The sequence below is a fragment of the Erpetoichthys calabaricus genome, chromosome 8, assembly GCF_900747795.2.
Source record: "Erpetoichthys calabaricus chromosome 8, fErpCal1.3, whole genome shotgun sequence".
NCBI classification, from domain to species: domain Eukaryota; kingdom Metazoa; phylum Chordata; class Cladistia; order Polypteriformes; family Polypteridae; genus Erpetoichthys; species Erpetoichthys calabaricus.
Genome location: NC_041401.2, coordinates 33,112,233 through 33,124,732, shown reverse-complemented (window position 1 = coordinate 33,124,732; position 12,500 = coordinate 33,112,233).

The following is a 12,500-nucleotide window of genomic DNA, read 5'->3' as shown; positions in this document are numbered from 1 at the left end:
TGGTGCTGTATCACCAAAAAATTGTCCTACTCTTTTCTACCTTATATAACTGCTGTTTGTCAAATTCCTCCACAACACTGTTAAAGAGACAGACTAAAACTATATAACACAAAGTGCTTTTAAGAGATTCTTTAATAAATTAAGTGAATTTGAACATTTTGTGCTATTTGTTAACTCAGGATGGGTACCATTTATTTAATGTTATGTTTTGGTTAAAGATCTGAAAACATTCACTCTAGAAAATAATATGAAGTAATGAAGACAATCACAGATATGCTAACTTAGTTTTTTGCATTTAAATTTTCATTGAAAAGAAAAATGAAATACAAAACGAAACATAAGTATTCTATTAACAGACAACACCCCCCACCACCAACTGATGCCCACCCCTATCATATGAGAAAATGTAATATACAAACCAGTGAAGATGATTTCTTGAAGAGTGAAAATGAAAATGCCACAATACAATACAGTTTATTTTTGTATAGCCCAAAATCACACAAGAAGTGCCACAATGGGCTTTAACAGGCCCTGCCTCTTGACAGCCCCCCAGTCTTGACTCTCTAAGAAGACAAGGAAAAACTCCTAAAAAAAACCCTTGTAGGGGAAAAAATGGAAGAAACCTCAGGAAAGGCAGTTCAAAGAGAGACCCCTCTCCAGGTAGGTTGGGCATGCAGTGGGGGTCAATACAATACAGTACAATACACAGAACAGAATAAATCCTCAATACAGTATAAAAATTTAAATTTTACAAGTACGGACCAGAATTTAACAGTAGATGATATCACATAATATGATTTGGATTTGTTTAGAACAAGGAGGGTGAGTTCCCCTGGTGACTAACTGCCAACTATCGAGTCCACAAGATTGGTAAATGAGAAACATTTTCTAATAATGGGGAGAGATACTCCATTAAACCTCAATGTAGAGAGCAAAAGAAGTATCAAGTTGTAAAAAGATGTTTTCCAAGAATCAGTAGAGAAAGAAGGATAGGACTTTCTAGAGACAAGTTATAGCCAGCTTGGTGGCAGTGGTACTCGGGGAAAAATTGATTGGACTGGGGCAGGGAGACGAATCTGGACAGAAAGAATCACAGGCACAAGAGGTGTCAGTCCCAAAACACAGTGAGGAAAATTCTGGGAACAATTACTCTTAAGTCTGCTTTGCAGACAGAACAGCCAAAGCCTCAAGGGAGAGACTGAAAAGAGTCTACCTCTCCTGTAAATTTGAAGGAGATATTCCTGAATTCGTAAAGATTATTGTTAAATGGGAAAAATAAAGACTTTCATATGTACATACTCAGCATCAAATCTCCTGTCCCAAACACGCTTGAACAAAGACAGTTTGATTTGGGTGTAGTAATTTATGCATGACAGTCTGTAAGGACCAAGAAAGAAGCTTGGCCAGAAACATGATATCTAATCTAAGGCTTTTTTGAATTCAAACATAGACAAAGAAGAATCTAAAAAGGAAGCCTCCTTCACACCCTAGGAAAAGTCAGGTCTTTTAAAAAAAGGAGTAATGTTAGAAATTCAAGAAAATTGAATTTTCCAAAAATAACTCAAAATAAAATTCATTAAAACGTGTATTAATCTCACTAGGATTATTACTAGAAAGCCCTAATTTATTTTTAATGACCAAAACGAATGCAAAAAAGTCATGCTTTCGAAGCCTGGGTGATATTAATTTACTTGGCTTAGCTGCTGATTGAATCAGAGGCAAATCTGTAAAGGGCCTTGGTGGATTTGAGTAAGTGTTGAAGAAAGGAAGAGGGGCTTTGTCTTAAACTGAACTCTTAAAAACATTCACATCAATGCCCAGAATAATTCTGTAGTCTTTAAAGAGAAGAATTTGGAAGGCCAGCAATGTCTAACATGAAAGCCTAAAGGGTATGGGACAATATCTGCAAATTAAAGCTATTTCTTTACCTCCAGTCTTAGCAAGAAGATATCGAATTCTGTCCAGGGAATATGTACCTGAATTCAGAGTTTTAAACTGCAAATTTCCTTTTCGCATTTGAAAGGGTTTACTGAAGTGAAAACTGCCACACAGTAAAGCTTATGATTAAGTCAAAGCACATCTTTACCTAAAGTTTAAATTATTGTAAAAATGCAATGTCTATTTTATTACATCAAATGTAGTACTAGGGTGTTGTACCGTGTTAGCCATTATGAATGTAGAGAAAAGCCAAGCAAAATGACACCTCTGATTGGCTAACTAAAAAGATTACAATATGCAAGCTTTCGAGGCAACTCAGGCCCCTTCTTCAAAGCTTGCATTTTGTAATCTTTTTAGTTGGCCAATAAAAGGTGTCATTTTGCTTGGCTTTTCTCTTATTACATCAAAGAAAGTCAAGGATAGTAGATCTTTTCATATCAGAACCAAAACCTTTGACATTTCAGGAAAAGCTACTCACTGGATCAAAGAAGAATAGTGCAAACTAGAAATGCAAGAGACAAGAAAGGAAGAAAACAGAAGAAGAAAAACAGCATGGCTGCACCACTACTAACTCATCACACTTCCATCCCAGCAGGCTATGTGAACACCTCACACATTTCCCATCCACAGCCCCAGCCCCAATCAATGCACCTGCTTAAATACTCCAAAAGAAAGAACAATGAACAAAACTTGCTTTTTATAATACGCAGGTGCCAAGCCCTCCCCATCCCATTTCTGAACCTGCAGACAAAAAAAAAACATCAAAACAATGTATTAGGGTAAGTGGAACCAAATTAATAAATGACTGAAACCAAACAGAAACATGAGCTCAATGAGAGGTAGGATCTGAGAGGCACAAATGTTCCATTACACATTGCTCCGGATCAGCAAACTGTCATGAAGCACCGCAGAGACCAAATATGGCAACCCCTGAAAAAAGCACAATGCAAACAAGAACAATCATCTCATGGTGTCAAGATCAATCAGCAATAACATCTTTAAGATGAAACTCGAGAAAAATCACTCATCTATTAATTGTAACCATGAGCTATAAGGAACAAAAAGGAAAACTGGATAACTAGTCAGTGGCATCTGTTGCTATCTGGAGGCTTCAAATGTTACATTTTTCAATCCATTAAAAAGCTTTAGTCATGAAGGTTAAAAGAGAAACAGCTGCTTGACAGGCTCCATGGGCCATCATCATGACTGGACTCATAAACTTTCATACTTAAACCATGGAGGGGCTGACGTATGGAAAAAGATGAACTCACTTGCCTTAACGAGTAAATTAGGCTATTTTTGGGATTCACGGGGAGCCATCAAACAGTCTGCTTAATTAAGAAACAGCACTATTAGAGGCCTTGGAGGCCACCACTAGGAGTATACATTCTGTTACATTGTATCAATTGTAAGGGAAAAATTTTAAATCAGGAAAAATTTTTGGCTACAATTTTTTTCACAAACTTCAGGAGATCTCTATTACTGCATACTCCTAGATGTCAGTGATAATGGATACTGGTTCTAGGGTTCTTGTCTTCCATATCTATTCATTTAGCTGAAAGGCTTGTAACTTGGTGTTCCAGTGTCAGGATTTTATGTTTATAGCAGTTTACTGAATTCAGAAAAGGCCTGAGCTCCTTGGCAATCTTATTCATCCTTTACCTTAGTTATATCATGGTGATTTACTACAAGTTCTTCCAAAAAGATTTTGGAAAAGACAGCAAGTTGGTCCTGTTTAAAGCCTCTTGATGTTTTCATGGAAGGCAGCCATGGAAGAATTGCCACTATTGCCAGCATCTAATCGAGAGGAAGCCACAGTGCAGGAGGCATGTTTTGCAGCAGTTTAAGTTTCAGTGTGATAATGTCTATTAGAGGACATAGCTTATGACCGTAATAAAAAGATGGTAATTATTTATATTTTTATTAAATTTTAGGAGGATAGTATGGAAGAAATCGGGCAAGAACCAAGCAGTCCCTGGGAGCTACTCTAACCATAATATATCCATCTGCTGTCTATGGTCATATACTCCCACACCCACTAAATTAATCAAATTTGCATCAAATCCTACACATTTTGATTGTCAAAATACTAAAATGATTTATGATCTACACATAGATGCTATAGCATACCTAAATTTCTTAACAGCTTAAATTGTCAGATCTATAGCACTAATTCTAACTTTTGCAGTCAAGATTCTTAGACAAAATGATGGTTTAGTCTGGGGTTATTGTGTTATTGCATACCTCAGTCAAGGTGAAATCACAAGGTATTAACACTACAATCCCTGAAGCCAACAAAAATATTTGTAATGCTGGGCCACCTTAAATTCCTTTGCACCTCCTCATCAGCACCTTTGTTTTGCAAATGTGTCAATCAGCACTGGCAGCAGGCAGCCTGCTCACCCATCCCACTGAGGCAGCTTAAGTCGGACATAAAATTCTCCCAGCTGAAGTCTACGTATCTGGGAGTGAGGTGTCTGGAACTGTATAGAGCAAATAATATATTGTTATTTTGAATACATAAATGTCATGTGTGTTCCATGTCTGCAACGTCTGTGTAAATGTAGGATAACAGGAAATGTGAGGCAAGAAATGTTGAACACATAACTAAAACAGAAACTGTTTTTATGTTAAAGTAATAATGACAAAATGTTGATGTGAAGTGTATAACGTGTGAAGACTCAAGTCCAAATATCAAATAAACACTTTCACTAAAGGTATAAAAAAACAAGTGCGCTTTTATTCAAGAATATGACTGAAGAAAAGGGCGGCACGGTGGTGCAGTGGGTAGCGCTGCTGCCTCGCAGTTGGGAGATCTGGGGACCTGGGTTCGCTTCCCAGGTCCTCCCTGCGTGGAGTTTGCATGTTCTCCCTGTGTCTGCGTGGGTTTCCTCCGGGCGCTCCGGTTTCCTCCCACAGTCCAAAGACATGCAGGTTAGGTGGATTGGTGATTCTAAATTGGCCCTAGTGTGTGCTTGGTGTGTGGGTGTGTTTGTGTGTGTCCTGCGGTGGGTTGGCACCCTGCCCGGGATTGGTTCCTGCCTTGTGCCCTGTGTTGGCTGGGATTGGCTCCAGCAGACCCCCGTGACCCTGTGTTTGGATTCAGCAGGTTGGAAAATGGATGGATGGACTGAAGAAAAATAAATTGTATAATTTACACGTTGCTGTCAATATGTAAAAACTGAAGCCCAAGTATCAATTGAAATGAAGTGGACATGTCCCCTTGGCTGGTGCAGAGGTTTTAGTTACGTGTTCAACATTTCTTGCCCTATATGAGTCTAGGGTAAGGAAGAGGGCTGCAAAGATCATTGTTGATCTCAGAGAGAGAGAGAGTGAATAAGAAGGAGGGGAGGAGAAGGAGACAAGTGAGGCAAAGGAACTCTTGGAGATACAGGGATTTGGGTAAGTACACCAGTAGACCAAAAATTTACCTGTTCCAAAGACTTCCCTCCAACACAAGTATTTGTGCAGTGAAAGCTAAAACAACCCATCATTTAAACAGTTTTTTCCCATATGCAGTTATCTTTACTAAGCAGGCCTGAGCTTCTACTCAGTATCTATGTATGCCTGCACACTAGACTGCCTGGACATTTTAATCCTATGTTTTTTTAAATTTTGTATTGCCCTTTTATGCTGCATCATATTTTATCTTTTTATATTTTATCTTCTTATATTTATCTTTTATATTCTGTTTTGTCCTTGTATGTTGCACCAATATTATCAAGACAAATTCCTAGTACATATTAATGTACCTGCCCAATAAAGTGATTTATGATTCTGATTACAATTTATTGAACTCATATTGCAATAAGGGCACCTAGCAAGAATGAAGTTGCTTTTGTTAACCATAGGCAGAGAAATTCCATTAACACACAAGTCATCTGCAAGTTTAATGGTGCCATGGAGCACTTTTGAATGCAGGTGTTGTGTTGCTTCATTGGGGGCAAAGCTAAAAGCTCATAAACTGCGTTTCACTGCTTAGCAGTGCTCAGTGCTTTACAGGGTGCCCCCGGGATAACCTCCCCCCATCCCCGGTATTATCAATTGTGCATTGTTTCCTCATAGCACTTTAAGCTTCACGGTGCATTTTCTGCCTTTCTTTCATATCAAGAAAAAGTGTGAATTTCTCACACAACTAGTATGTATCCTTAGTTGGCATCAGGTACAGAACTTACATTTAAAAATTTTACATAACGTTTTAAAACTATGAGGGTTACAGCACTTTTAAAATTGAGATATTGCTTTTCTAGTTATTTTGTTTAAGTGGGCACTTATGACAACAACAAACACTTGTTAATGATAGCTATGTATTGACAGCAATCATTTAGTGTTGTCATTATAGATATTATTTTATTAGACATACATCTTGCATATCAAAACAAAAACTAGGACAAACTTAATAAGGACTTAAGCATCTTAATAGACTACCCTTTCCTTAAACATTCTAGCCTATTCTTTAAGATAAACCATTGAAAATTGTTCTCCAAAAATGCTATTACCTACAAATTAACTTTGTTTAATCCATTCCAACATTCTTATAACTAAACATTCTAACACTCTGTATATGTGTAACATCTCTAATAAGACCATGTTTTCATTTTAAAAAGTCTAGTCAAAATATTCTATAAAATTTGATCTGTACAAGATTTCATGCATTTAAGTTTGATAACTGTAAAAATGATTTTTCACTCAGCATGTACAATTCTTTAAAGAATATTGTGTAGTATTAAGAAGCAGTATGTTTAGGAAGTTAACTACTTCACGTAACTTTACTTTTCCTGGATAAGGGTCACAGCGGAAACATGCTGACATGGACAGACCATGTCCCTCTATCCTTAGCAATAGTTTTAAGCACTCCTCTGGAGAATTCCCAAAGCCAGTGATTCCCGTTTCTGTCTTTCAGTTCTGTTCCTCAGCTGTGCCTCATACACAACCAATGGTAAGTGGCCAGGGAGCATCCCAACAATGTCCTGACTAAATGCTCAAACCACCACTGTTGGCTCTTTTTGATCTGGACAAGCATCAGCTCTGCCCAGCATGGTTTGGGTTGCTAACATGACAGAGAACAACTCCCATCTGGCCACAGCTCCTACCAGTTGCTTCTACTACTAAGGTCTTAAAACCTCTTCTTCTTCTTTCGGCTGGTCCTGTTAGGGGTTGCCACAGCGGATCATCTTGTTCCATATCTTCCTTTCCTCTACATCTTGCTCTGTCACACCCACCACCTGCATGTTGTCTCTCATCACATCCATAAACCTTCTCTTAGGCCTATCTCTTTTCCTCTTACCAGGCAGCTCTATCCTTAACATCCTTTTCCCAATATACCCAGCATCTCTCCTCTGCACATGTCTAAACCAACACCATCTCACCTCTCTGACTTTGTCTCCCAACCGTCCAACTTGAGCTGATCCTCTAATGCACTCATTTCTAATCCTGTCCATCCTCGTCACACCCAATGCAAGTCTTCCAGCTCAGCACCCCTTCCTGTATGGTTTTTCCCTAGGTGTCCAGAACATTTAGTAAACCTTCAGGTCACATGGCACAACTGTAAAGGTAATCACTGACCTTTTGTACAATATATTCTTGTTTTGTCTTGATAGTGTAATATTTTACTCTACTTTCCCCTATTGTATTATTAAGATGTGGCTTCTGTCAGAATGCCTGAAATCTCACAGACTTACCACCGTTTATAAGGTATTATAGTATATAACTTCTTCCCACCTTTCCTTCTATATCTATAACTTCAGGCAATTAGGTATAGTAAAAGACAAGCAGGAGTTCAATTACAATTTAAACAATGCATTATTGGTAATATTCATAAATAATAACAATATGCAAAGTACATTTGAATATTGGCAACCATACAACCTGATTAAATGGTGCTGTGTAGTTCAGGCGGCACACAGACTTGTTAGTTACTTAAAATGTCTCTAGTTAAGGCATCATTTGTGGTCAGCTCGCCGCATGCCTGTTCAATATGGCTGCCGAGCTGTGCTCTCCATTGTGTTGTCCTTTTAGTTCATCAGTTTGGTAAGAGATGCTTCTTCATCAGATGTTAGTAAAAGAGAGAGTGTGAGGTTAAGCAAGTGAATTTATAGATTCTCTGTCCAACCCCTAAAGCCAATAGGACGTCATGGCACTTAAAAGCTTTTGATACAAGCCAATTCCAAACAGCCATACTATCAGACCAATGGGAGAATAGAACATCTTAACACCTGCCACCCCCCAAAACCATATGTTAAGGTAAAGCTTAGCATTTAGGCAGCCTGGCTTTCTTGCGGGGGTTGAAAGACTTTACCATATCTTGCTTATAAAAGAGACTGAGAGACTGCTTTGGAACTACGGACTGGGATATCCTGCAGGGATCTTATAGTGAGAACATTGAGGAGGTTGTTGACTGCACTACTGACTACAACCAACTTCTGTATGGACATTGTAGTTCCATTAAGAACAGTACACTGCTATGCTAACAACAGGCCATGGATTACAAGTGACATCAAGGGCCTTTTGAACCAGAAGAAAAGGACTTTTAAAGGTGGTGATCAGCATGAGCTTAAGCGCGTTCAGAAGGAACTCCGAGTCTAGCTCAGGGCGGCAAAGGAGCAGTACAGGGGAAAGCTGGAGCAGAAGTTGCAGAATAACTGCATGGAGGAAGTGTGGGATGGGATGAAGATCATCATTGGCTGCAGCTCGAAGCGGGGTGCCACCATCGAGAGAGATGTGGGGAGAGAAAACCAGATGAACAACTTTTTCAACAGGTTTGACCACCCTAACCCACTCTCACCTCGGAGTCCACCCATCCTTCTGCTGATACCAGCATAGGAGAGAGTTTACCCCAACCCACAATTACAGCAGCCCAGGTAAGCAGAGAGCTGAGGAGACTTTGTGCCAGCAAAGCAGTGAGTTCAGATGGAGTATCGCCATGACTGCTGAAGGCCTGTGCATTGGAGCTGGGGAGTCCTCTACAGCGCATCTTCAACCTGAGCCTGGAACAGGGGAGAGTCCCGAGGCTTTGGAAAACATCTTGCATCACCCCAGTCCCAAAGGTATCACATCCTAGTTAGCTGAATGACTTCCGGCCTGTTGCTCTGACGTCGCATATGATGAAGACCATGGAGCGGCTGCTGCTTCACCACCTGAGGCCAAAGGTCCGTCACGCCCTCGACCCTCTGCAGTTCACATACCAGGAGAAGGTGGGTGTGGAGGATGCCATCATCTACATGCTACACCGATCCCTCTCCCACTTGGACAAAGGCAGTGGTGCTGTAAGAATTATGTTTCTGGACTTCTCTAGCGCCTTCAACACTATCCAACCTCTGCTCCTTAGGGACAAGCTGACAGAGATGGGAGTAGATTCATACCTGGTGGCATGGATCGTGGACTATCTTACAGACAGACCTCAGTATGTGCGTGTTGGGAACTGCAGGTCTGACATTGTGGTCAGCAACACAGGAGCGCCGCAGGGGACTGTACTTTCTCCGGTCCTGTTCAGCCTATATACATCAGACTTCCAATACAACTCGAAGTCCTGCCACGTGCAAAAGTTCGCTGACGACACTGCTATTGAGGGCTGCATCAGGAGTGGGCTGGAGGAGGAGTATAGGAACGTAATCAAGGACTTTGTTAAATGGTGCAACTCAACCCACCTACACCTGAACACCAGCAAAACCAAGGAGCTGGTGGTGCATTTTAGGAGGACCAAGCCCCTCATGGACCCTGTGATCATCAGAGGTAACTGTGTGCTAAGGGTGCAGACCTATAAATATCTGGGAGTGCAGCTGGATGATAAATTGGACTGGACTGCCAATACTGATGCTCTGTGTAAGAAAGGACAGAGCAAACTATACTTCCTTAGAAGGCTGGCGTCCTTCAACATCTGCAATAAGATGCTACAGATGTTCTATCAGACGGTTGTGGCGAGCGCCCTCTTCTATGCAGTGGTGTGCTGGGGAGGCAGTATAAAGAAGAGGGACGCCTCACGCCTGGACAAACTGGTGAGGAAGGCAGGTTCTATTGTAGGCACGGAGCTGGACAGTTTGACATCTGTGGCAGATCGACGGGCGCTCAGCAGGCTCCTGTCAATCATGGAGAATCCACTGCATCCACTGAACAGGATCATCTCCAGACAGAGGAGCAGCTTCAGCAACAGACTGCTCTCACTGTCCTGTTCCACTGACAGACTGAGGAGATCGTTCCTCCCCCACACTATGCGACTCTTAAATACCACCCGGGGGGGTAAACATTAACATTATTCAAAGTTACTGTCTGTCTGTATACCTGCATTGTCATCACTCTTTAATTTAATATTTTCTTTATTAGTATGCTGCTGCTGGAGTATGTGAATTTCCCCTTGGGATTAAAAAAGTAAATATCTACTGTATCTATCTATCTACCAGAGAAACACTTGTCAAACTGATTTAAGGCACTTCCTCCCCCAACTTTGTCGTAAAATTCAAAGAGACCCATTCCTAAAGGGGGGGGGGGGGGGAAACATGAATGCTTCTCACTAATGTAACACTAAATTATATTGCCTTGCCTAAATTACAAATAAAGACATACAAAATATTTATCAAGTTACAGTGGACCCTTGACTTACGAACTTGATTTGTTCGCGAGGGCTGGTTGTAACTCAAGTTGGTTGTAAGTCAAGACTATTTTTCTCATAAGAAATAATGGAAATGCCCTTAATGTGTCCCGAACCGCCCACAGCAACACTTACTTAACTTTTTTTTAATAGAAAAGGGTTGTATAATGTGCATAATTTACCAAAAACAACAATAATTTTTCTAATGTACTAACCAAAAAGTTATAAAAAGTGCCTAGCCTACCAGAAACAACAATTTCATACTGTACTCACAATTTAAGTTGACATCTTTGGCTTGCAGGAAGGAAAGAGGAGGAGAATGAAATGGAAGGTGGTTATTGTTTGGAAGGAATTTCCTTATACAAATCTTTTCTTTGTAAAATTGTCGAGATGGTGGATTTCGACATGCTGTACATATTAGCGAGATTGGTCACACGAACGTCACTCTCATATTTCCACACAATTTCCTTCTTCGTTTCGATTGTGATCACTTTCTTTACCTTCATTACCTTCGCTTCCTTCCTTAGCAATTATCAAAATAAATTATATAAATCACTGCACTGACCGAAATTACGTCCACAAACACATGTATCTGGGCTCCGACTGACGCTTACAAACGCTCTCGGCTGTTTGTTTACAGTCGCACAAGCGGATACATGTGACCGCATTCGGGTCGTAATGCAAGATGTTGGTCATAATTCAAAACAAAAATTTTGGTCGTAAAGCAAGTTGTTCGCATGTCAGGCCGGTCGTATATCAAGGGTCGACTGTATATGCAAAATTTTACATCAAAACAATTCTGAATATATTATTCATTATATATGTATAACTATATTAAAGATTTTTGAATTTATAAAGTTATATATTTGTATTATCCCTTTATATTTGTCTCATGGCATAGTCACTGTAGTTGAGCAGCTAAGTATTTCAGCGTATATTGTACCATATTTATAATTGGTATGTGACAAATAACATTTTGATTTGATTTTGGTTTATTATTCTGTTAGAAGATTGTTGTCACACAAAGTGTTATTGTAGGCATGACAATGAAAAAAGTATCTTATCTTGTATAAATGAGGTAGACAGGTGGCCGTGGTAGTTTTTTGTGCTGCCAGGCAATTCTTTACTTGAATTAAATGGGTTTTGTAAATGGAATGAAATGTACAAGTGCTGGTCATAAAATTAGAATATCATGACAAAGTTGATTTATTTCAGTAATTCCATTCAAAAAGTGAAACTTGTATATTAGATTCATTCATTACACACAGACTGATGTATTTCAAATGTTTATTTCTTTTAATGTTGATGATTATAACTGACAACTAATGAAAGTCCCAAATTCAGTATCTCGGAAAATTAGAATATCAATTAAGACCAATGCAAAAAAAAGATTTTTAGAAATGTTGGCCAACTGAAAGGTATGAACATGAAAAGTATGAGCATGTACAGCACTCAATATTTAGTTGGGGCTCCTTTGGCCTGGATTACTGCAGCAATGCGGCGTGGCAAGGAGTCGATCAGTCTGTGGCACTGCTCAGGTGTTATGAGAGCCCATGTTGCTCTGATAGTGGCCTTCAGCTCTTCTGAATTGTTGGGTCTGGCGTATTGCATCTTCCTCTTCACAATACCCCATAGATTTTCTATCGGGTTAAGGTCAGGCAAGTTTGCTGGCCAATCAAGAACAGGGATACCATGGTCCTTAAACCAGGTACTAGTAGGTTCGGCACTGTGTGCAGGTGTCAGGTCCTGTTGGAAAATGAAATCTGCATCTCCATAAAGTTCATCAGCAGCAGGAAGCATGAAGTGCTCTAAAACTTCCTGGTAAACGGCTGCGTTGACCTTGGACCTCAGAAAACACAATGGACCAACACCAGCAGATGACATAGCACCCCAAACCATCACTGACTGTGGAAACTTTACACTGGACCTCACGCAACGTGGATTCTGTGCCTCTCCTCTCTTCCTCCAGACTCTGGGA